The following is a 22844-nucleotide window of genomic DNA, read 5'->3' on the forward strand; positions in this document are numbered from 1 at the left end:
ACTCAAATGTGTTAATTAGCACAGTACAGGGTATCATGGCCAACCCCTCCCTTTTTTATAATTTCATGGTTTATATTTCTTGTTGAAGTTGATTACTTTGCACTGAGGACATGATATAATATATATAGTGTAATACCAAGTAAGGTGCATGAATTAGCAAAGACAAGGCCACTATAGAGATACTGCTATAGTAATGCTATAGGGCCATTAAGGATGACTTATCCAAATGTATTTTATAACCAGACATAGTGCTTAAGGATTTTAACAAATGCAAGACCTCTGGTAGAGAGGTATTTAAGTTTGAAAGATGAAGCATAATGTCATTAGCAGTCAATGATATGTGGTGATGTGAGTTGTTAATAGTTATAGGTGTTATTGTTATTTATTTGTTTTTAATAACAAAAAAAGACAAAAGCTATATTTTTGGCAACTGTGGAGGGGTCTACAAATGCCCTGTGTGAAATGAATAAGCCTCCAGCTGAAGGAATTCCTTGTGCCTCTGCACACACTCCTCTCAACTGGCATTACTTTGAAAAAGTAACTCCGATATTTACAATTTTAAACTAATGCATTAATTTACTAGTTACTTGAAAAAAAGAAAGAAATCTGATTACGTAACTCACATTACTTGTAATGAATTACCCTCAACACTAAATACCTAAGCATAACTACAACAACATTCTTGCTTACTATCAATAAAGAGCAGATTAAGAGTTTACTGAGGGGAAAAATAAATAAATAAAACATTAAATTAATTATTTACCACAGTTCAAAAGTTTAATTAAAGTTTTTAATATGTGTGTGTGTGTGTGTGTGTGTGTGTGTGTGTGTGTATTAGTGGTAGGCATGGATACATTTTTTTAATCTATATTAATCTCACTGTAATCTTGGAATTAATCTAGATTCAAATGGCTCATTTGAATTCTGCCGAAAACATTCAGAATATGCGCGTTTCCCAAATAAAATAATGACTAAAAGTAACTGTTAAGTTTTTGAGAAGGGGTTTCTCAAAACAGGTGGTGTATTAGACCAGGGGCTCATCTCCTCATCTCCAAAATGCATCACAAACTGTTTGAGAAAGCTGTTAACGAATTCCACATTGCACAAGATGCAAACAACCTTACGCCTGTTTCACACATACTCCGTCAGCAGTGCGTATGCGTTGCATATTTTTCCAGGAGCGCTGTGTCTGCATCAGTGCAGCGATCGTTTACGTACCGAGGAGCGGACTGCAAACGCGTCCTGTGTGAAAGCACAATGAGTATGAGATTGTGCTGCTTCTGCACCACATACATCCACACAGACTGCATACACACTGCAGACGGAGACGGAGTATGTGTGAAACCGGTGTGCATCTTGTTGAGGTCTCCATTGGGAAACTTCTTTAAAAACATAAAAAACTCCCCGAAGCAAACCCGGCGGCTTCAGCTGGATCCATGTTAGCATGTCACGTTTGATGTGGTAATTTCACAGTGCACACAGGTTTTAAGACTCGTTCTCGCCCCCTACAGATTCGGCTAGGTATACATCCGCGCTAAAATATCAAGGTGAAAGTCATCATAGCTTGAGTAGTATAGACCCAGCTCCCAACCTAACTTTGAAAATAGATTAACGGTGATATTTTTTTTATTCACCGATAAGAGTCTCACGTTAATGCAGCACGTTAATGCCGATATTGGCCCACCACTAATATATATATATATTGTTTTTGTATATATATATATATATATATATATATATATATATATATATATATATATATATATATATATATATATATATATATATATATATATATATATATAGCTTGTTTTTGATCATCACAAATTATTTTAGTTTTTATTTCTCACTTTTTTAATAAAAAAAAAGTTTTTATTTTACTAACCGTCTAATGTACAGCATGGATCTAAAATGACCCATATTCATTTCCTATGTTTTTTCAGGTACTGTATGGATGAGTTTTTTTTTTTTTTTGGCTGAATCTCTAAAATAAATGTTTTTCCATAATTTATTGTTCCATGTATTCATTAAATATCTTGTTTTTGTTCCACAAATCATTATGATTATTTTTTATTTTCTTCGCATTGAAAAGGTTTTTGTATTTCTACATCAATTTTACACACATGGGTCAAAAATGTCCCATACATAAACCTGTAATATTTTTTTGTAAGCAGGAAGATATTTACCGCAGAAACCTTTTACCTGTCCCACATTTCACAACTCAACATGGTTGCTTTTGTATAATTGATGCATTTAAGTCTTATTTTATAATTTATTAAAACAGAAAATATTTGATATATTGTGAAAGATAACTGGATATAATATTTGAATGTTAGTCTAAGATTAGACTTTGACCTTGAAATCTGTTACTAGTGAGACAGAGGAACATGTCCAGTATTAGCAAGCTTGTTGTTGACATTCTATTTTAGCTCAACAAAATAAAAGATAAAATAACATGACATACTAGTGTACATCATTACTGTCAGGCATCTTTTACACTCTCCATGGAAATATTAAATGGCACAAAAGTTTTCAAAATTGATAATAATAGTAAATGTTTCTAGAGCAGAAAATCAACATATTATACTGATTTCTGAAGGATCGTGTGACACTGAAGACTGGTGTAATGATGCTGAAAATACAGCTTTGGCAACATTAAGAAATTAATATTTAAAATGTAAATACATTAAATTGTAATAATATTTTATAATATTACAGTTTAACTGTATTCTTTATCAAATAAATGCATAAGATATTTCTTTCAAAAACATTTAAAAAAATTATTATAATCTTACTGACCCCAAACTTTTGATATAACCTACTTTGCATAAAATATTTAATAGTAACTATAGTTTCTTTATATATGTATATATGTTGACTGTATATTTATTAAATGGTCTTGTGGAATGGACTTTTGCTTAATTGTGAACTTTTGCAGTCATGATTTTTGCTAAGTGACCTAGCTGACAATGTAGAGTCCATTATTTTATAGTTCAATTACATCAACAGATGAAGTCCAGCTGCTAAAAACCAACGGAGCGGCTCTGACCTTCATATTTTATATTGCTTGGGTGGGTCTGGAAATGCCATGAGGATGTGGGCAATGTACTGTTCCTCTTCGGGTGAAGTATCCCATCAGGCACTGCTGTTGTCAGAGCATCTCTGCCTGTACCAGGGTAATTACAGCGTTAGAATGATCTACTGTAGCGTGTGTGTGACTGCTTTTGAAGGGGCTATTACATGTACAGTAGCTCCAGTGAAAGAAATGTAAAGTTTCACATAATAACTGAAAGTTCATTTGGCTGAAGTGCTCAAGGGCACAACAAAAATGAAATTTTTATTAATATTTAATAATTTATTAAAACATACACTGTAGTTTGCAACAGACACCTACTGTAGGTCTAATGGGGAAAATGTATGGTGACAATTTGGTCCATGCGGTTTCATGTCATATACTGAAGATCAGAAATGATGGCTGGCTCCCACATCTTCCCCTGAACCTGAAGTGAATGCTGTCTGGGTCCTGATCCCATAATTTCTCTTTCCTTCTTATGTATTTGCATAAGAGATCAATAGGAAAATTGATTTATGTAGCTTAGGGGTTATTTGTTTTGCAAAATCTGATAACTATGACCTGGGAATTGAATAAAAGTCACATTAGATTCCAAATATTGCATCTTAGTTATACATCACATGTAAGCTAGCGTTGGTGGAAAGAGGTTGTTGTGATTCCTCTCATGTTATAATGCTCGCTGGCTCCATCTTGTGGCATCAAATGAATCATTTTGAGAAACGGATACAAAAGCAGTTTTTCGTTATGCCTCCGTATAAGATTAATAATTTAGAGATTATATCAAGCTTTTAACAATTCGTGATTTGACCAACTTCCAAATCATGCTGTTTAAGCTGAGGCAAATTTCATATTGTCTCTGGCCCAGCAAATGCTAACATGTAGCTGTAGCATTTTGGATAGCTTTTGCCTGGATTTGTTCCAGTTATGCAGTTGGATCTCAACTCCCTGAAAGCCTGACGTGTCAAACCTACATGATTTTTTTTTCTTCCTTCAAACAAACTTCAGAAAGTCTAAGGCTTCATCCGAAATTACATATTTCAGTAAGTGAAAAACATGTATGCCTGAATTCACAGCACTCATTCAAAAGTAGGCAAAGAAGGCAAGTAGATTCTGAAGTGTGCATATGATGAACACATTACGCAGAACCTGATTTTACCAAGTGAGACATGTTCCTGGGACAACATCTTTGTTGTCCCTGGAACAACATTGTGATTAACCAATCAGATTTGAAGAACAAGTTTATAGATTTGTGAAGTTTACGCTTAAAATCACTGTTTGGTGCTTGTACATCCATGCCATTCATCTATCATTTCCTCTGATTTTAGGAATTACTCATGGTTAAGGTTAGGTTTAGGTGCAGAGATACGGTCAAGAACATATTTTTTGGAGTAAAATGTTGCTCCAGGGTCAACAAAATATGCTGACCTAGGAACACATCTAACTCAGCAAAATCAGGACATGCAACACATTTCTATCCCATGAGGCCACTGGAGAGGATTAGGTCATGTGAGAATATCAAGATGGTGAATATAGTACGTCCAGATTACATTCATACTCAAAATTCATACTATAGACAACATACTCTTTTTTGCACTTATAAAGTACATCCAATTACTTATTTCAAAAATACAAGAAAGCAATTTTGGACACATCCTAATAAACCTTTATGAAAAAGAAGTGTGCTTAGCTGTAGTATACTTGTAGTATACTCTAACTCTTAAAAGTATTTTTTAAACTGTACTTACAAAAAACTATGATATTAATGGAATAAAATTCCTCTTAAATGTGCTTAAAGAGTTAACTTTCATGACTGATAATGGATGAGAAACGATGGCAATCTACAACTAAACTGTATCTATCTAAATTCTATCGCCCACTTTTTGAATTGAAACTTAACTGTTTAAATACATGAAAATCCCTAAAACTCTTGTTAAATGCTATCTTAACCATATATTTGATATATAGGCCTACAATATGAACAAATATCTATTTCTTCTTCATTTAGTGAGAGTACCATATTTTACAGACTATAAGTTCCTGCGACTTATAGTCAGATGCAACTTATTTATCTAAATTATTTTGACATGAACCAAGAGAAATTAACTAAGAGACATGAACCAAGAGAAAACATTACTGTCTCCAGCCGCGAGAGGGCGCTCTATGCTGCTCAGTGCTCCTGTAGTCTACACTTATAGTCCAGTGCGACTTATATATGTTTTTTTCCTCATCATGATGCATTTTTGAACTGATACGACTTAAACTCAGGTGCGACTTATAGTCCGAAAAATACGGTAAGTACATCGAGTACATGTGACCTGCTTTCCCCTGAACCCGGTGTGCATGTCCACAACTGCATACGAACAGAGCCCAAGTATCTTGAAAACAACATCTTCAAAATATCTTCACTTTCACTTGAGGATGAGTAAATGATGACAGAATTTACACTTTTAATCCTTGTTGATGATTATTGTGCGCAAATGTGGCATATGGTCCGAGATTTGCGTCGTAAGCAAGGATGTGTGGAAAAAATGTCTGAATCATTCAATTGATTTGAATTACACTTTCAAATATGAGTCAGTGTTTTGTGTGAAATCCCCTTGTGACAAAAATCCCATTTCATTTCCTTCAGTCAATCCTTGCCTTATTTGCATGTCATTTGCATAATGCTGCCAAAACAATTAAAAGGGCTCGACAAAGAACCGTATAATCATCTCAAACCAACTTCGCTTTGTTCTGCCTCCTTAATCTGTCTGTCTGTCTCGTGTTATCTGCTCATTTGTGCTCAGAAAAGACCCCCTGCACACAGATGGCCGTGTTCGCGGCATCATTAGCGTGCTGTAAAAGGAAGCGGGGGCCCCTTACAAAGGCCCGGGGTGACACTGGCACAGGCTTGCCATTGTGGCGGCGTCTGCCGGGCTTCCCCTAAAAGAGCTGGCATAAAGCATGCCTGGGGGCCACAAGTAGTTTGGCTTCGGCCGACTTTAGCCCCAACACACACACAGCGTCCCACCCATAGCTCTGCACACTGTCATATGGGAATGTGTGTAATCTGTGGAGAAGCCACTGTATAGACCACGTCTTTGTGCCTAAGAGCCTTCTGGTGCTACGCAACAGATACTTCAATGTGTGCATATGTGTTATTGTGAGCACGTCCTTCACTTGAAGAGCTGCTGCTTCCACAGACACACTCTCACACACACTTCAGAGGAGAGTGGAAACACACACAGCTCTGCAGTGAACGGACAGCCTTCATGATGTGAGTAGTCCCTTATTATCTATAACTCAAATCTGCATATACAGATTGATTTGCGGTTTGGTAGCATGCTTGAACTGTATCAATATATCAATAGATCAATACCCTGGGAACTGTTACAGTCATACAGTCATCCATATATCAACCTATGTTTTCTTACAGGCTTTTAGCTTGATCGGAAATCAGTCAGCTACTGTATTTCCTTTATTGCACGCTTTTATCCATTGATTATTATAATGGTTATATATATGCTGTCTGTGGACCAACAATGTTGATTTTTAGGTAAATAGCATATATATATATGAGTAGACTATGATATTTATAGTAAGTATAAGCATGATTTACTGGACATGATTCCTTTAAGTGATAGTTCACCCTAAAATTACCAAAAATTTACTCAAACATTACTTTTTTTTCTCTTATTTAAAGGAAAATATTTTGAGAAATCTTTTATTTTGTTTGAAGTCAATGGTAACCAAACTGTTTGTTTACAAAAACCCTTTTTACTGGTTTTATTGAAACAAGGTTAAATGATGTAAATGATGACAGAATATTGATTTATTTAGGTTAATTATTTACATAACATCACATTATACAATACTTCTGGATACAGGTTTAACTCTTTTGAAATACTAATGCTAAATGTTACTCTGTCAGACACGCAAAAGAAATCTAATGTATCTCTTGCTCTGGCTACTGTGTATAGACCACCAGGGCCGTATACAGAATTCCTAAAAGAATTTGCAGATTTCCTCTCAGACCTTCTAGTTACAGTTGATAAGGCGCTAATCATGGGAGATTTTAATATTCACGTTGATAATACAAATGATACATTAGGACTTGCGTTTACTGACCTAATAAACTCCTTTGGAGTCAAGCAAAATGTCACCGGGCCCACTCATCGTTTTAATCATACACTAGATTTAATTATATCGCATGGCATCGATCTTACTGCTATAGATATTGTACCTCAAAGTGATGATATTACAGACCATTTCCTCGTATCGTGCATGCTGCGTATAACTGATATTAACTATATGTTGCAGCGATACCGTCTGGGCAGAACTATTGTTCCAGCCACCAAAGAAAGATTCGCAAATAACCTGCCTGATCTATCTCAACTGCTATTTGTACCCAAAAATACACATGAATTAGACAAAATTACTGACAACATGGGCACTATTTTCTCTAATACATTAGAAGCTGTTGCCCCAATCAAATTGAAAAAAGTTAGAGAAAAACGTACTGTACCATGGTATAACAGTAATACTCACTCTCTCAAGAAAGTAACTCGTAGTCTTGAACGCAAATGGAGAAAAACTAACTTAGAAGTTTTTAGAATTGCATGGAAAAACAGTATGTCCAGCTATAGACAGGCTCTAAAAACTGCTAGGGCAGAGCATATACACAAACTCATTGAAAATAACCAAAACAATCCAAGGTTTTTATTTAGCACAGTGGCTAAGTTAACAAATTATCAGACGCCACCTGATTCAAATATTCCACCAACGTTAAATAGTAATGACTTTACGAATTTCTTCACTGATAAAATAGATAACATTAGAAATACAATAGCGAATGTAGATTCTACAGCATCTAACACTTCAGTTTCATCCATCGCACCCAAACATAAACTGCAGTGCTTTACAACCATAGGACAGGAGGAGCTAAATAAACTTATCACTGTATCTAAACCAACAACATGTTTATTAGATCCTGTACCCACTAAATTACTGAAAGAGCTGTTACCTGTAGCCGAAGAACCGCTTCTCAATATCATTAACTCGTCGTTATCTTTAGGACACGTCCCAAAACCATTCAAGCTGGCGGTTATCAAGCCTCTTATTAAGAAACCAAAACTAGATCCTAGTGTATTGGCAAATTATAGGCCTATTTCAAATCTTCCATTTATGTCTAAAATTTTAGAAAAAGTTGTGTCTGCTCAATTGAGCACCTTCCTGCATAAAAATGATCTGTATGAAGAATTTCAGTCAGGTTTCAGGCCCCACCATAGCACAGAAACTGCACTTGTTAAAATTACAAATGACCTGCTCCTTGCGTCAGACCAAGGCTGCATCTCATTTCTAGTCTTACTTGATCTTAGTGCTGCGTTCGACACCATAGATCATGACATACTCATAGATCGATTACAAAACTATACAGGTATTCAAGGGCAGGCTCTAAGATGGTTTAGATCCTACCTGTCCGATCGCTACCATTTTGTTTACTTAAATGGGGAGTCATCTCATTTATCATCAGTAAAATATGGAGTGCCACAAGGATCTGTCCTAGGTCCCCTTCTATTTTCAATATACATGTTGCCCCTTGGTAATATTATTAGAAAATACGGAATTAGCTTCCACTGTTATGCTGATGATACTCAGCTATATATATCAACGAGACCAGATGAAACTTCCCAATTATCTAAGCTAACAGAGTGTGTTAAAAATGTAAAAGATTGGATGACAAATAATTTTCTCCAATTAAATTCGGATAAGACGGAGATATTAATTATTGGACCAAAAAACACTACACAGAATCTTGTAGATTACAATCTGCAACTAGACGGATGTACTGTTACTTCCTCTACAGTCAGAAATCTGGGTGTTATATTAGACAGCAATTTGTCTTTTGAAAATCATATTTCCAATGTTACAAAAACTGCATTCTTCCATCTTAGAAACATTGCCAAGCTACGAAACATGTTATCTGTTTCTGATGCAGAAAAGCTAGTTCATGCATTCATGACCTCTAGACTGGACTATTGTAATGCACTTCTAGGTGGTTGTCCTGCTTCGTCATTAAACAAGCTACAGGTCGTCCAAAATGCAGCAGCTAGAGTCCTTACAAGGTCAAGAAAATATGATCATATTACCCCAATTTTACAGTCTCTGCACTGGCTACCTATTAAGTTCCGCATCAGTTACAAATTATCATTACTTACCTATAAGGCCCTAAATGGTTTAGCTCCAGCGTACCTAACTAGCCTTCTACCACGCTACAACCCATCACGCACCCTAAGGTCACAAAACGCTGGACTTTTGGTAGTTCCTAGGATAGCAAAGTCCACTAAAGGAGGTAGAGCCTTCTCACATTTGGCTCCCAAACTCTGGAATAGCCTTCCTGATAATGTTCGGGGTTCAGACACACTCTCTTTGTTTAAATCTAGATTAAAAACACATCTCTTTCGCCAAGCATTCGAATAATGTATCTTCTTAATTGTGAGTGTAGTTGCTTCTGATCAAAGGTGCATTTTTATTCATTAGCTTGGGTTAAACTAATTTTACTTTGTTGGATCAGCAGCTATGCTAATGATGTCTGTATTTTGTTTCTATGTTTTGCCACGGGATTCACATCCTGTGGTAACTAGGATTTACACAAGCTCCAGTCTGGATCCAGAAGAGATGATGCTGACCCTCAGAGGACCTCAGATGATGCTAACCCTGAATGAACAAACAGAACTAACAATTATTCCTAAATGTGTGACTTAATCATCTAATAACTTAATTAATAATATTGATAGTTCATCGTCTAGCTGACTACGTCTTGTATTATTATTATTATTTTTTAGTTTTTCTAAAATCCTGTCAAATGTGCACAAACTACTAGCTACTACTAAATATTGTAGAAACATAATTTTCTGTAAAGTTGCTTTGTAACGATTTGTTTTGTAAAAAGCGCTATACAAATAAACTTGAATTGAATTGAATTCTGGTTCTCCAGTTTGATTGGTCAAGAGTGCGCCTATAATAGTTCAACATCTGAACTGTTTCACTGTTTTCACGTCTGTGTTTACGCATTTGTGACAATGGTTCAGTGATCTGCAGGTTACAATGTTACGCCAGCAGGAGGCGACAAGCGACTGTCTTCATGAGTCATTTGAGTCATTCGCTCAACGTGTTAGTTCAAAAAATGATTCATTTAAAAACTTATCAAGCGACAGCTTTGAGTGAGTCAATTTGAATCATTAACCAAACAGATTGGTTCAAAAACTAAATCATTCAGGTATGAACGCTGCGCGGTTAGCCAGCAGTGGCTTTGTTCGGAATAGTTTTCTTCTTCGGAGCAAACATACACAATTGGCAATACTTTTTCTAAAATGTAAGTTACTCAATATTTTGTCATACTGGATAAAAGCAATGTCAGAATTGCAATTGTGTTGTGTAGATTAGATTAGATAGCATTAAGAGTCAGCTCAGCTAGAAATATGACTGCACATTGTAACGTTTCACAGTCTGCATGAAAATACCTTCAGTGTCATGAAGAAATGGATCCAACAGTGCCGTATTACAAAATAATGTATCCTGGATGAGTGTCAGTTGATTGCAAGGCGAGAGGATGCTTGTCCCACAAGGATAAATGTTCTGAACCATATTTCTCTGTTTAAATGCACATAATACTTGAGCAGTTGCCTTTATTGCTGTCAGTTTGCCATTTTAAATGAGTGTGAGTGCTGATTTTCATCATTCATCTTGTGTTCTCTTGCTGTGCGCCGTGACGTATTCGTTGTATGACATTCATTATGGATTCAACACTGATGCCACATCGTGCCGGGTGGTGCCAGATTTGTAAGAGCTTCATGCCATGTGGTGAGATGATTAGTCACTGCCATTGCTTTGGATCAGCTTTGTGACCCTTTAATTTATCGCCTCTTTTGAAATTGAAGATGAAGCGTGTCTTTTCTGAAAACTTGTGCAAAATGTTTACAAGATTAGAGAGCCATTTGTAGTTTTCGCTGCTTGACAAGATTCCCAAAGCATAACATATTAACATATTACATACACAGTTATATAAACTGAAGAAGTTATTGTTTCTTTTCTGCTGTTAAAAATCATATTGTTGCTAATGACAGCAGGCCAAAACTTTTAACTTTAACACACTAAGAGAGTTTTGCCACTTGTTTAAGTTTACTTCATTGCAATGAGCTAAAGCAACAAATCAATGTAATTTTGTTCAGTCCACTCACATTTGAAAAATGGAAGATCATTTAATACTTTTGTTTGCTACATGACACATTATTTGAGTAACACATAAGTTAAAATTAAATGTAATTTTTTTTTGTGTTTTCTTTCTTGCTCATCCTCTCCAAATTAAATTATATTTAGCATGTCAGTTTCCACTATTGCTAGCTAGTTGTCTGACACAAAAGCAGAATGAAATTCTAAACGTTTAGTCTTGTTTACAACCCTAAAGTAATTGCTTAGAAATATGTATTTATGTTCATTGAACAAAATATTTTTTTGGGGGGCAGATGGCATTTTAGTTTGATGTTCTTCTGACGCTTCACAAGTTCAGCATATTTGTTTTATTAATTTGAAAAGATATTTCTTAAATTCTTCATTTTCTTTATCTGATCTCATTTTAAAATCATCTCAGGGTGTACGATTCCACTATTGTCCTGTAGGGGGCAACATAGAGACCAAAACAAAGGTCTTTATTGTGTTATTTCATCGTTTCTTCTCTGTTTAAATGCTGTTTGAGCATATCATATTACATTTCTCTATATATCTTATGTATGTTAGCTGTCCCGTTTTTTTTTTTTTTTTGCACAAGCCATTCTCTCTCTGACTTCCAGGAATGGCACCATAAATTACAGTCAGACAGCTGCCTGCTGGATAGATGTTGTTTACTTGCTTTTCTTTGCCCCATGCAGACTACAAGTGTGTATCTGTATATGTTTTTTTGTTTGTTTGTTTGTTTAGATAGATGTACAGCATGCGGTGGCAGCTCCCATGTTGTGTATCCAAAGCATCATATTGTCTGTTGATGCATTTTATATTCTGATGACCAAACAGTTTGGTCATCCTCAAACATTCGGTCAATTTGATCCATTTTATTAGGATCAGTTACTCAGCTGCTGAGTCACCCAAGCACTTTCTGGGATAAATTGGTCTCTGGTGATATTGCCCGTAAAATGATCCGAGAGTGAGCGCAGCGTCTATTGTTAGATCCCTAAGGATTCAGTCAGTGACCTTCACAATCTGTTCAAAACAAAGGAATCCGTCAGTATCTCACTTATTTATAGATTGATGTTGTGCTGCATAATAATAATACTCATGTCTGTCTGACTCAACATTGACAAGTGAATCACCCTCTCCAACAATGAAGAAATCAGAATCTACAATTGTGCAGCTATTTTCCTGTAGGTGTTCATGCACGACTAAATAGATATGTGATGTGTTTATGAGTTACTAAAATGAATCTTGGCCAGTTGTCACTTGATTGTGCTTTTATCTCTCTCTCTCTCTCTCTCTCTCTCTCTCTCTCTCTCTCTCTCTTGAGAAATAATAATACATTAATAAAACATTATTAAAACTGTGTTCAGGGATTAATAATAATCAACACAATATTTTTTAGAATATAATTGATTGATAGCCACAGATAGCGTCATGTTGCCATGCATCATATGGTTTTTATGACATGACTGCATGGGATACTGTTTCGGAGTTTCTTTAAATAAATAGCTTACCCAAAATATTTTAATAACCTATATATTTTTTGAAACCCCCATGTTTTTCTTCCTTACTGTATGTTAAACCCGAAATATGTTATTTTCTGTTAAGGCTCATTGGGAAAAATTTGCATACATTTACATTCTACATACATTTTTGCATACTCCAAAAACATTTAAGTTCATCAAATACACTGCAGTTTCAAGCTGAAATGAACAGTAGTCACAGTAAAATACAACCTTTAATCCTGTTCACAGATTATCAGTTGATAAATATTTATTTTAATCCAATTCCTTACACAGCTTTTGCACACTTTTATCAAAGTGCATGATTTGTAAACATACTTTTTGTTGTTTGCATCACATAACCAGCTCCATCTTTGTGGCTTTTCTGAGCAGTAAACTTGGTTGGCAGCACACCTGGTACAGCATTGCCCTTGTAAAATGAAGTGGTCTGGAATGATTCCTTTAAAACACAAGTCATGATAAAAGAGCCCAAAGATGTGTAAACAAGATAAAATGGCACGATGGCGTCAGCAGATGCATTTATATATCAGATTTGCATTTGTTAACAATTTTGGTTAGGTTAAATGCTAGGGTTAAGTGTAATTTGTTTTTTATTTTGAAACACAAAGGCTATTGAATACCCAAGACTTGTCACTTGTACAGTATAGTTCTGAATGCTAATAGTTTTGTCAAAAGTCGCTGTGAAAGGGGCTCGAAACGTGCGGCTAGGACTACATGCACACTGGCTGGACTTACATGAGGGATACGATTTTTTTCATGCTATTTGAGTAAAATAAACAACATTTATTAGATAGTTGTTGTCAGATTTCATTGGTGATTTCAATTATGAAATTGAATTGGAAGCTTTGCGAACAGTTTTGGAGAATTAGATGATTCCCCTTTCAAAGAGATGCTCTTGCATGCTCGAGAGGTGTTTCAAAGATGGCCGTCGAGTGACATTACTTGCCTTAAAGGGACTTTGACAATAAAGATTTGGGGTGCTTCTCAATTCTTTGTGCATCCTCGTTTCCTTTCCTCGCCTCCTTTCCTCATGTCTTAGCTCCACCTCTTCAGGATGCGAGGGAAGGACGCAAGGAAAAGACGTGAGGATGGAGGACTTCAATCAAGTGAAATTATTTATCCTCGCTCCCTTCAGAGTAACTTCAAAGTGTCTTCAGCTGTGATTAAAGGGATCTGCCCTTATGTTGTTAAAGTTTGGTAATTAAGACATTCATAATAAATATTAATAAAGCAAGATGCCCTGATGCCCTTTTTTTTTAAGTAAAAAGGTAAAATATAAATAAAATTTATTACACCATATGTGAAGGGGGAGGAGAATTTATACTTGTGTCAAGTTAAGTCAATAAATGTCTTCCGCATAGGATACACCTGTTTATCCTCGCTCATCGCTCCTCCCTCCTCGATCTTCGCCTCCTCGTGGTGCAATTAGAGAATTGAGATGTCCTTCAAAATGGCTGTGCTCGATCGGTTTCCGGGTCATAGGATGGAGAAAGGTGGAGCGAGGAGACGAGGAGGGATATTGAGAAGCACCCTTGAAGCACTGCAGAACGTTCAACAAACGTTGCCAGATTCACATTCATCTGCTTTGGACAAAATCAAATGCACTTTTAGTGCCACTCACTGGATGTATCACATTGACAGTGCTGCAAAACATGCAAGAAACAACTTAATAGGATTTTACAAAAAATTATTTTTGTTTTTTTTCAATGAACCTGATATGGACAAAAATAGCATAACAATGTCATAAAAGTGTTCCATATCCATTGTGAGCAGAATTTATTTTTGCTGCACATTTCACTTTTTATTTTTTTATACGCTCTGCTAACCTTTGTAATCTAAGCAGGTCAATTCCCACATTGTTATTAAGCACTGTTTGATTTTGTATGTTTCTAACCTTTAGCCTGAAAGTTAGCATGTTTATAAAGTATCCAAATCTTACAGCTAGAAATGACGGGCCATTTCTCTGTAAACCTTCATCACCCACTGCTTTAATTAGTGTTTCCTGCACCCTATTCAGCACATATCTCAATGAAATGAAGAAGATGCCTATTTACAAGCACAGCTGTGTCTCTACAAAGCCCTCCTACGGTCCTCATTAAAACACCCCTCTGTCGCTAACAGCTAGTTAGCACTGCCTGGATTTTACACTCAGTTGCTATCAAACAGGCCTAAATTACTGTTATTCCCCACTTAAAAAAGGCTGCTCTTATTTTAGCACCTTTTACTTGATTCTGATGCAGAATTACAGTGACTGAAGTGGATATTATAAGTATGTAGAAGCTGTTGGTTGTACGCTCCGCACCCTGGAGGCTAATTCTTCCCTATTTGTTAGATCAGTGTCAAAGCCAAGAGTCAAAATGTTGCTTAGTGTACTCACAAGATGAAGATGTTATTTATTAAATCCTGCAGATTGTAGGAGGATTTTGATTCTGAGAGCTACAGCTTAATATGTTTTCTGTGCTATGCTAACAATTACAATACTGTTCATGGCCATGTGCAAAGACCATAAAATGTAGGCTAGATGACAAACGTAATTAATTAAATCATTTATACCTCAAGCCTTCGAAAAACATTGCTTGTTATTAATTTCTTATTTACTTAAAGCATTAATTTAGTAACATTAATCAAGTTAAAGACATATTACAAATATGTCAATGCATTATCTTAAAGGATTCAAAATATAATACTGTGTAGTAGAGCTGACCCCTAGAAGTCGACTAACCATTAGTCGATGAGAAGAAGCTTGCTCGACCAGAATTGTATTAAGTACAGATAAGAATAATACATCTTTTAAATATGTAAAGACTCAACGTTTATTTGCGTGCACTCACAATAACAACAAAACATTACGCATTTGCTAAAATAATGAAAGCAAACAGGATGCGCTTTCTGCCGTCTCAGAAAATGTATCTATAGAGGATGAGTCAGTGTTGCTGACTTCATCTCTTAAGCCGGAAACAAAGAAAACACTAGTTTACAAATAAATTATTAAAATGTTAATGCAGCCTCCTTAATGTTTTTCCCTGACACATTCATATTCATTTCTTATTTGTGCTGTGGCAAGCTTTATGCGTGCACTTGAGCACTTATTAGGCTGTGTATTATGAATTAAATGGTTTAATTCATTTAATTCAATTAATTTAAGAGTGCGATTAGTCAACTAATGCTTAAAATCAATTATTACAAGTCGACTAGACTTGTTCTAGTTCTAGTTGAACTACTTTTATCTTAAGCACTGCTTTTTTACATTTTATGCCTCATGCGAGCCACTACAAAAGATGCAATCTCAACAGTCACAGATGAGTTTACATAGAAAAACAACGGAAAAGTTAGTCAGCGGAATGGAGAAACAAGTTCTGCGTGAAGCCCCCTTAATGCCCGTTCACTCTAGTGATAATTATAGCAATAAAAAAATCATTCTAAATTCTAAAAAACTTAAGCATTTATAGTGACAGTGACAATTTCTGTGTGTGCCTTTTTAAATTACATTTTACATTTATGATTTCAAGGTACTGTACAAGTTTACATGTTATCAGTTCTATGCAGATTTATGCTGTGAGGGACTGTATGAAGGTCCTAGATAACATTCCACAACTCACAATATTCAATACTGTTTTCGGGAGTTTTTGTCTGCTAGAAGTTAATTGTAAGAATATTCTTTCAGTTGAATGACTGGCTTGTTTTTAAACAACAGTACAGTCCATTAAACACGTCTGTCCCCCACAGCCTTGTTATTTATTTATTTTTCCCAAAAATTAAATATGACACCACCCTGACTAAGGTCTATAGCATGCCAGTTTCCCAAAAATATTTAATGTCAGCTACTCAGAAAGTGTTCACAGCTATATTTATAATATAAAAGCGATGTCAAAAACAAACAGTAGTGTTAAACCTCAAAACCCACAGATAGATTAAGCCTGGATTATTTACAACCTGACCATTCTGCCACTGCTTTTATAGCCCCCCACACACACATTCGTATCTGCAGCATCAGGAGTCTTTATCAGTCTTTCAACCACATCCCGAATTTGTTCTTCATGTCCGTTAGCTTCATCCTCTTAATGGCCCAGGTAGCTACTGCTGTAGGAAAGAGCTAATATTTCACGCCGAGCAGGAACCCAGCCAACGGGTCCATTAACTGGCAGATAGAGAGAGGAGAGAGAAAGCAAAAGAGGGAGCGATAAGGAAGAGGGGGAGGATCCGGACTGCAGGCGGACTGCGGCAGGAGGGGTGTGACGTGATCGAGAGAGAGAGAGAGAGATGGCAAGATACAGCCCTCAGGCTGAGCCTCTGAGTCTCTGTAGCAGAGAAGCAGCAGAGATGCTTGGATTCCAAACAGGAAGCGCCATGTGCCAGAAGTAGATGTAGTTTTTCATCAGTCAGCAGTGTTTTAGTAATGAGTGTGTCATTCTGAGTCAGGGCTATGGATGAGTCAGTGAGGCACTTGTTAGTGACCCGGTATGTGTGATAGGACAGTGAGTTTGAGGACCGCAGAGAGTGTGTTTCATTCAGCTTTCATTCTGCTTCAGTTAAGTTTGGTTTAACTGGATGCTACTGGGTTTTTGAACCCTTTTTGACATTGTCATTGTGTGTCATATGTCAGGGGAGTTAGGTCAGCTTTCAATAACTTTTGTGAATGAGTAAGACTTCCTCGCATTAACAGGACTGGGATCCGCTGATTGGCCGAGGGCTTTGCTGCCTTGCGAGAAAACTTCCTGTTTCCTCTAAGTGGACTTTGTGTTTCATTGGGAGAGCACGCCAAGGATGCAAGCGTAATCCAGGAAAAAACACATCCTATTGTTTCTAAGGATCACACGCGGATCCGTAGCCCGCGCTTCTCAACGACATTACGAAGAAACACACTACAGTAAAGCTGTAAGGTAAGAGGCTACACTGACATGTAATTTACGGTAATTTTAGTAAGTGAATGTGTGAGATTGATTGCTACTGTGTTGTGGGAAGATGATGACAGTTACTTAAGGAAGGGCACTCTCTTAGGAAAGAGTGAATGTTTAAAAAATTCACATCATGTGATAGTGTGGTTTTTCATTGCATTGATTCCTGATGGGTCTGTGATAGTGCTGGAATTGTTTAGCAGCATCTGTACTCTTACTTGACTGTGGCATAATATCCACAGTTATTATAGTGCTTTACAAGTGTTTTTTTTTCCTTCAGGACTGCTAAACTACTTAAGTTACTTATCAAAAAATTACATCAGAATCTGAGTGATTCTACACTTTAATGTGGCTTTTGCGCTTTGCGATGTGATGAGTGAATGACTTTGTAGTTTAGAGCACACTAACTTGAAGCTTAATTTGGGTGTTTGATGGGTTCAGATTCTGATAATTTCTTTTGAATAATTCAACAGGCTTGTCTTTATAGTTTGAGGGTTTGGTTTATAAATGTCTTTTTGAATTTGAATGGTTTCATGGTCACAGCAACCAAATAATCCATAGTATGGCTGTCACAAACCATGTTTATCCACATCTAAAAGTGTTAATGTGATCTGTGGGTCGTATTTTCTTTTGCCTTCAGCTTTTTTGAGGATGAGGGCATGTCAAGCTACCTGTTCAAACAGGTTGACATTTGGCTACTTTGACAGGTAGTAATTTCTGCCACGTGACAGATACATTTTTGCCCAAACACTGTAGATTTTGATTGGACACAGTCTTTAAACTCAAGATATTATATTATATTATATTATATTATATTATATTATATTATATTATATTATATTATATTATATTATATTATATTATATTATATGAGACCAACAGTGATTTATACTAATAACTAAAATGGGAAAATATGGCAATAACTGGTTATTCAGCCTGTTATAAAAAAATCTACATTATTAAGCACTATTTATTAACAAAATGAACTAATTATATTATATTATATTATATTATATTATATTATATTATATTATATTATATTATATTATATTATATTATATTATATTATTCAAGTATTATATGATGATTCGATTAAAAGTTCAGATATTTCACAGAAGGGAAAAGCGACAGATTGAGTACAAACATTTCCAATTACAGACTAATATCCTGACAGTGAGATGATGTACAGTGACATCTGTTTGTTATGAGCCATTGATTGTTTGAAGTATAAATATTTGTATCCATCCATTTTAAATTAAAATGCTGTCACACATGCTGTTTGTATTATTGTGGCGACGTCAAAAATGGAGTGAGGTTAACTGGTGAATGACAGGGTCAGATGCTGCTCTGATGTGGCAGAAGAGCTTCGGACAAGCTGATGAGGACATGCGGGAAAGACTTTTTAACCCTTTTTAACCTTTTATCATTACACACAACTACCCACAATGGTGAGCAGTGGAGGCGGTCAGAGCTCATTCTGAGTCTCTTCAAATGTGCTGAACTGAAGTTAATTGAGTTTAAAGGAAAAGGACCTCTGACCGAGTGACCATTGTGTTTGCCTTCATGAGTCACACTGTCACTCAACAAGTGAAAACACCGTGGTTTGTGATTAACCCACTCATTGTCTGCTGTGTTACTCATACTTTATCTAACTGGTCAAATAATATGTGGTTTTAAGGAAATTGGAGGAACAGTTAGAAAATGTTTAGACACAATTAAAAAAAAAAGAACGTGACAGCTGACTAATGAGCAGCTAATTTGTTTTAGAATATGTTAATTTTTAAATTAACATTTCTTATTTGAGTGACTTAAGAATGGAAATATAAAGTGCCCTTATTATTCTATTTTTACCATGTTACTAATATTGTTTTATGAGTCTCCTAAAACAAGTTTACAGGCATGCAAGAAAAAAAAAGAAAATTGATTTAATTTCACCTCATATCTAAATAATTAATAAATGACTCGTGCGAAGTAGTTCAAGGAACCAGTCTCTCTAAACCCCTCTTTTTTCCGTGATACCCTCATAGCTGTGATTGGTCAGATGATGCAGTCCATTTGGGATTGGTCCAGAGCTGCCAGAGCCGTCTTCTCGACATGATGTTAACCACACAGAGATTTTACTGTATTTGTGGGCAGACAAGCTAGTGACGTAAAACGTGGGCGTACATTATGCAAATGTGTTACTTCGTGACGTAGAGCTGTTACAAAATAAGATTCAAATTTCTGACAACTCGTTTAGGCAATAGAGATCCAACTCTTTTACACATACATCAAAATAAAAGACCCAACAAAGACAGAACGTACAGACACTTAAATACATGCGGTAATGGAAACAATTTACAAGACACACCTGAATCAAATGAACACAATCAAACAAGGAAGAAACTGAGTCACGGAGCACATGGGGAGAGAAAACACCAAAACAGGTCCATAATCCTGACATACTGCTTACAGGCACCCAGGAGGGGGCCAGCAGGCTGAGTTCTAGGTGGAGACAATGGAGGAAGGATCCAAAGAGGAGACACAAAGGGCTTGGAGCAGGAGGAGCCAAGCAGGACCCAGGTCGCAGCCATAACTGTGACCCACAGTGGAGCCGACGGAGAGAGGAGCCATGGTGGAGGAAGGGCTGACAACTCCAGGGGGCCAACCATGGAGAGCCAGTGAGCCAGGGTGATGGGGAGGATCCAGAGGACCAAGGCAGAGCAGATGGCTCAGGCGACCGAGGCAGAGGCAGGGATCCTGAAGGCTGTGGTGGAGCCAGAGCGACAGAAGACCGAGGAGGAGCCGAAGGGAAGGAGAAGCTTGACATAGAGCCATCTCTCAACTCTGGTCAGGGGCTATAGCCATCTCTCGACTCTGGTCAGGGGCTATAGCCATCTCTCAACTCTGGTTAGGGGCTATAGCCAACTCTCGACTCTGGTCAGGGGCTATAGCCATCTCTCGACTCTGGTCAGGGGCTATAGCCATCTCTCAACTCTGGTCAGGGGCTATAGCCATCTTTCGACTCTGGTCAGGGGCTATAGCCATCTCTCGACTCTGGTCAGGGGCTATAGCCAACTCTCGACTCTGGTCAGGGGCTAGAGCCAACTCTTGACTCTGGTCAGGGGTTAGAGCCAACTCTCGAGTCTGGTCAGGGGCTAGAGCCAACTCTCGACTCTGGTCAGAGGCTAGAGCCTACTCTCGACTCTGGTCTGGGGCTAGAGCCAACTCTCGACTCTGGTAAGGGGCTAGAGCCAACTCTCGACTCTGGTCAGGGGCTAGAGCCAACTCTCGTCTCTGGTCAGGGGCTATAGCCCTCTCTCGACTCTGGTCAGGGGCTATAGCGATCTCTCGACTCTGGTCAGGGGCTATAGCCATCTCTCGACTCTGGTCAGGGGCTATAGCCATCTCTCGACTCTGGTTAGGGGCTATAGCCAACTCTCGACTCTGGTCAGGGGCTATAGCCATCTCTCGACTATGGTCAGGGGCTATAGCCATCTCTCAACTCTGGTTAGGGGCTATAGCCAACTCTCGACTCTGGTCAGGGGCTATAGCCATCTCTCGACTCTGGTCAGGGGCTATAGCCATCTCTCAACTCTGGTCAGGGGCTAGAGCCAACTCTTGACTCTGGTCAGGGGTTAGAGCCAACTCTCGAGTCTGGTCAGGGGCTAGAGCCAACTCTCGACTCTGGTCAGAGGCTAGAGCCTACTCTCGACTCTGGTCTGGGGCTAGAGCCAACTCTCGACTCTGGTCAGGGGCTAGAGCCAACTCTCGACTCTGGTCAGGGGCTAGAGCCAACTCTCGACTCTGGTCAGGGGCTATAGCCATCTCTCGACTCTGGTCAGGGGCTATAGTCATCTCTCGACTCTGGTCAGGGGCTATAGCCATCTCTCGACTCTGGTCAGGGGCTATAGCCAACTCTCGACTCTGGTCAGGGGCTATAGCCATCTCTCGACTCTGGTCAGGGGCTATAGCCAACTCTCGACTTTGGTCAGGGGCTATAGCCATCTCTCGACTCTGGTCAGGGGCTATAGCCAACTCTCGACTCTGGTCAGGGGCTAGAGCCAACTCTCGACTCTGGTCAGGGGCTAGAGCCATCTCTCGACTCTGGTCAGGGGCTATAGCCAACTCTTGACTCTGGTCAAGGGCTAGAGCCAACTCTCGACTCTGGTCAGGGGCTAGAGCCAACAGTCTTATTCTCTCCATTTTCCTCTTTTGGGCTGAGTTGAAGGAGATAGCTACTATGATCATAGGGCTCGGGAGTGAATCGGCCGGCAGGCGAGACATGGGAATAACAGCTTCTCTGGGGTAGATGTGGAGGCAGGACTGACAGAGAGCTCTGATGAAGGAGGGAGGAGAGGGGGCAGGTCAGCAAATACATCTAAAGTCCAGCAGTCACAGATCCACATTAGGTACACTCTCAGCCATGGTGCAGGGGATGGAGCTCCTCTCTGTGCTGTCGCTGTTCTCTGCATTCTCCCTTGTGGCAAGACTTATAGCCGGCTCTCGTACGTGGACTGACATAATCAGCAACTCTTGCTCCAGCACTGTGGTGATCCTAAGCTCTGTCGTTCCTTTTGGCGATGTCTCATTGGTCACGGTGGTCATTCTGTTATTGGTGGGCTCTGGCTTAAGCTCCGCACAGCAGGGTGATGGTAGGCTGGGCTCTGTGTCAGGAGTGGAACTGGTGAGAACATCATTGGGACAGACAGTGAACAGAGATCCATTACTCGCCAGTATCTATTTCATAAAGGTGAAATCCGCTCGAGGGCCATCTTCGGACGATGGCACTCTGCATGCAGGGTTCAGGCTTTCCGTCATAGAATGAGCAGAGCGGGTAGCTGGTAAGCAAATCAATGGCTAGGAACATTCTCGTATGGCCCTAGAACGATCTTTCCTCCTGCTCCAGCAGGAGGAGGGGGTATTCAGGAGGGGATAAGGTGTCAAAGGGATCCATGGGGAAAATGGTGAAAAAACACTGTACAAACCACGGAAAAAAAACAGAAGGGAACACGCAATTAAACTTCTTTTTAGGTTGGGTCTTCTGTCACGTACTGTGTCGGAGTGAACGACGGAGACAGATTAGAATAAAATTGAATGAACTGACACAATGGGCAATCCAAACCAGGAACGGGAGAAGACACGTATACATCACAATGTAAGATC

General features: G+C 38.2%; 1 protein-coding gene across 5 annotated transcripts in view; it reads left to right on the forward strand.

The window, feature by feature from the left end:
• Nucleotides 1-17128: 17128 nt before the first annotated feature.
• The window catches only part of nav1a (neuron navigator 1a), a 130190-nt gene continuing 124474 nt past the window's right edge, over nt 17129-22844 (forward strand). For all 5 annotated transcript variants that reach the window (XM_026199298.1, XM_026199300.1, XM_026199301.1 and 2 more), the window contains exon 1: nt 17129-17684. The gene's annotated coding sequence lies outside the window, so the exon portion shown is untranslated. The remainder of the gene's footprint in view (nt 17685-22844) is intronic.

The sequence above is a fragment of the Carassius auratus genome, chromosome 23 (assembly GCF_003368295.1).
Source record: "Carassius auratus strain Wakin chromosome 23, ASM336829v1, whole genome shotgun sequence".
In the NCBI taxonomy this organism is placed as follows: domain Eukaryota; kingdom Metazoa; phylum Chordata; class Actinopteri; order Cypriniformes; family Cyprinidae; genus Carassius; species Carassius auratus.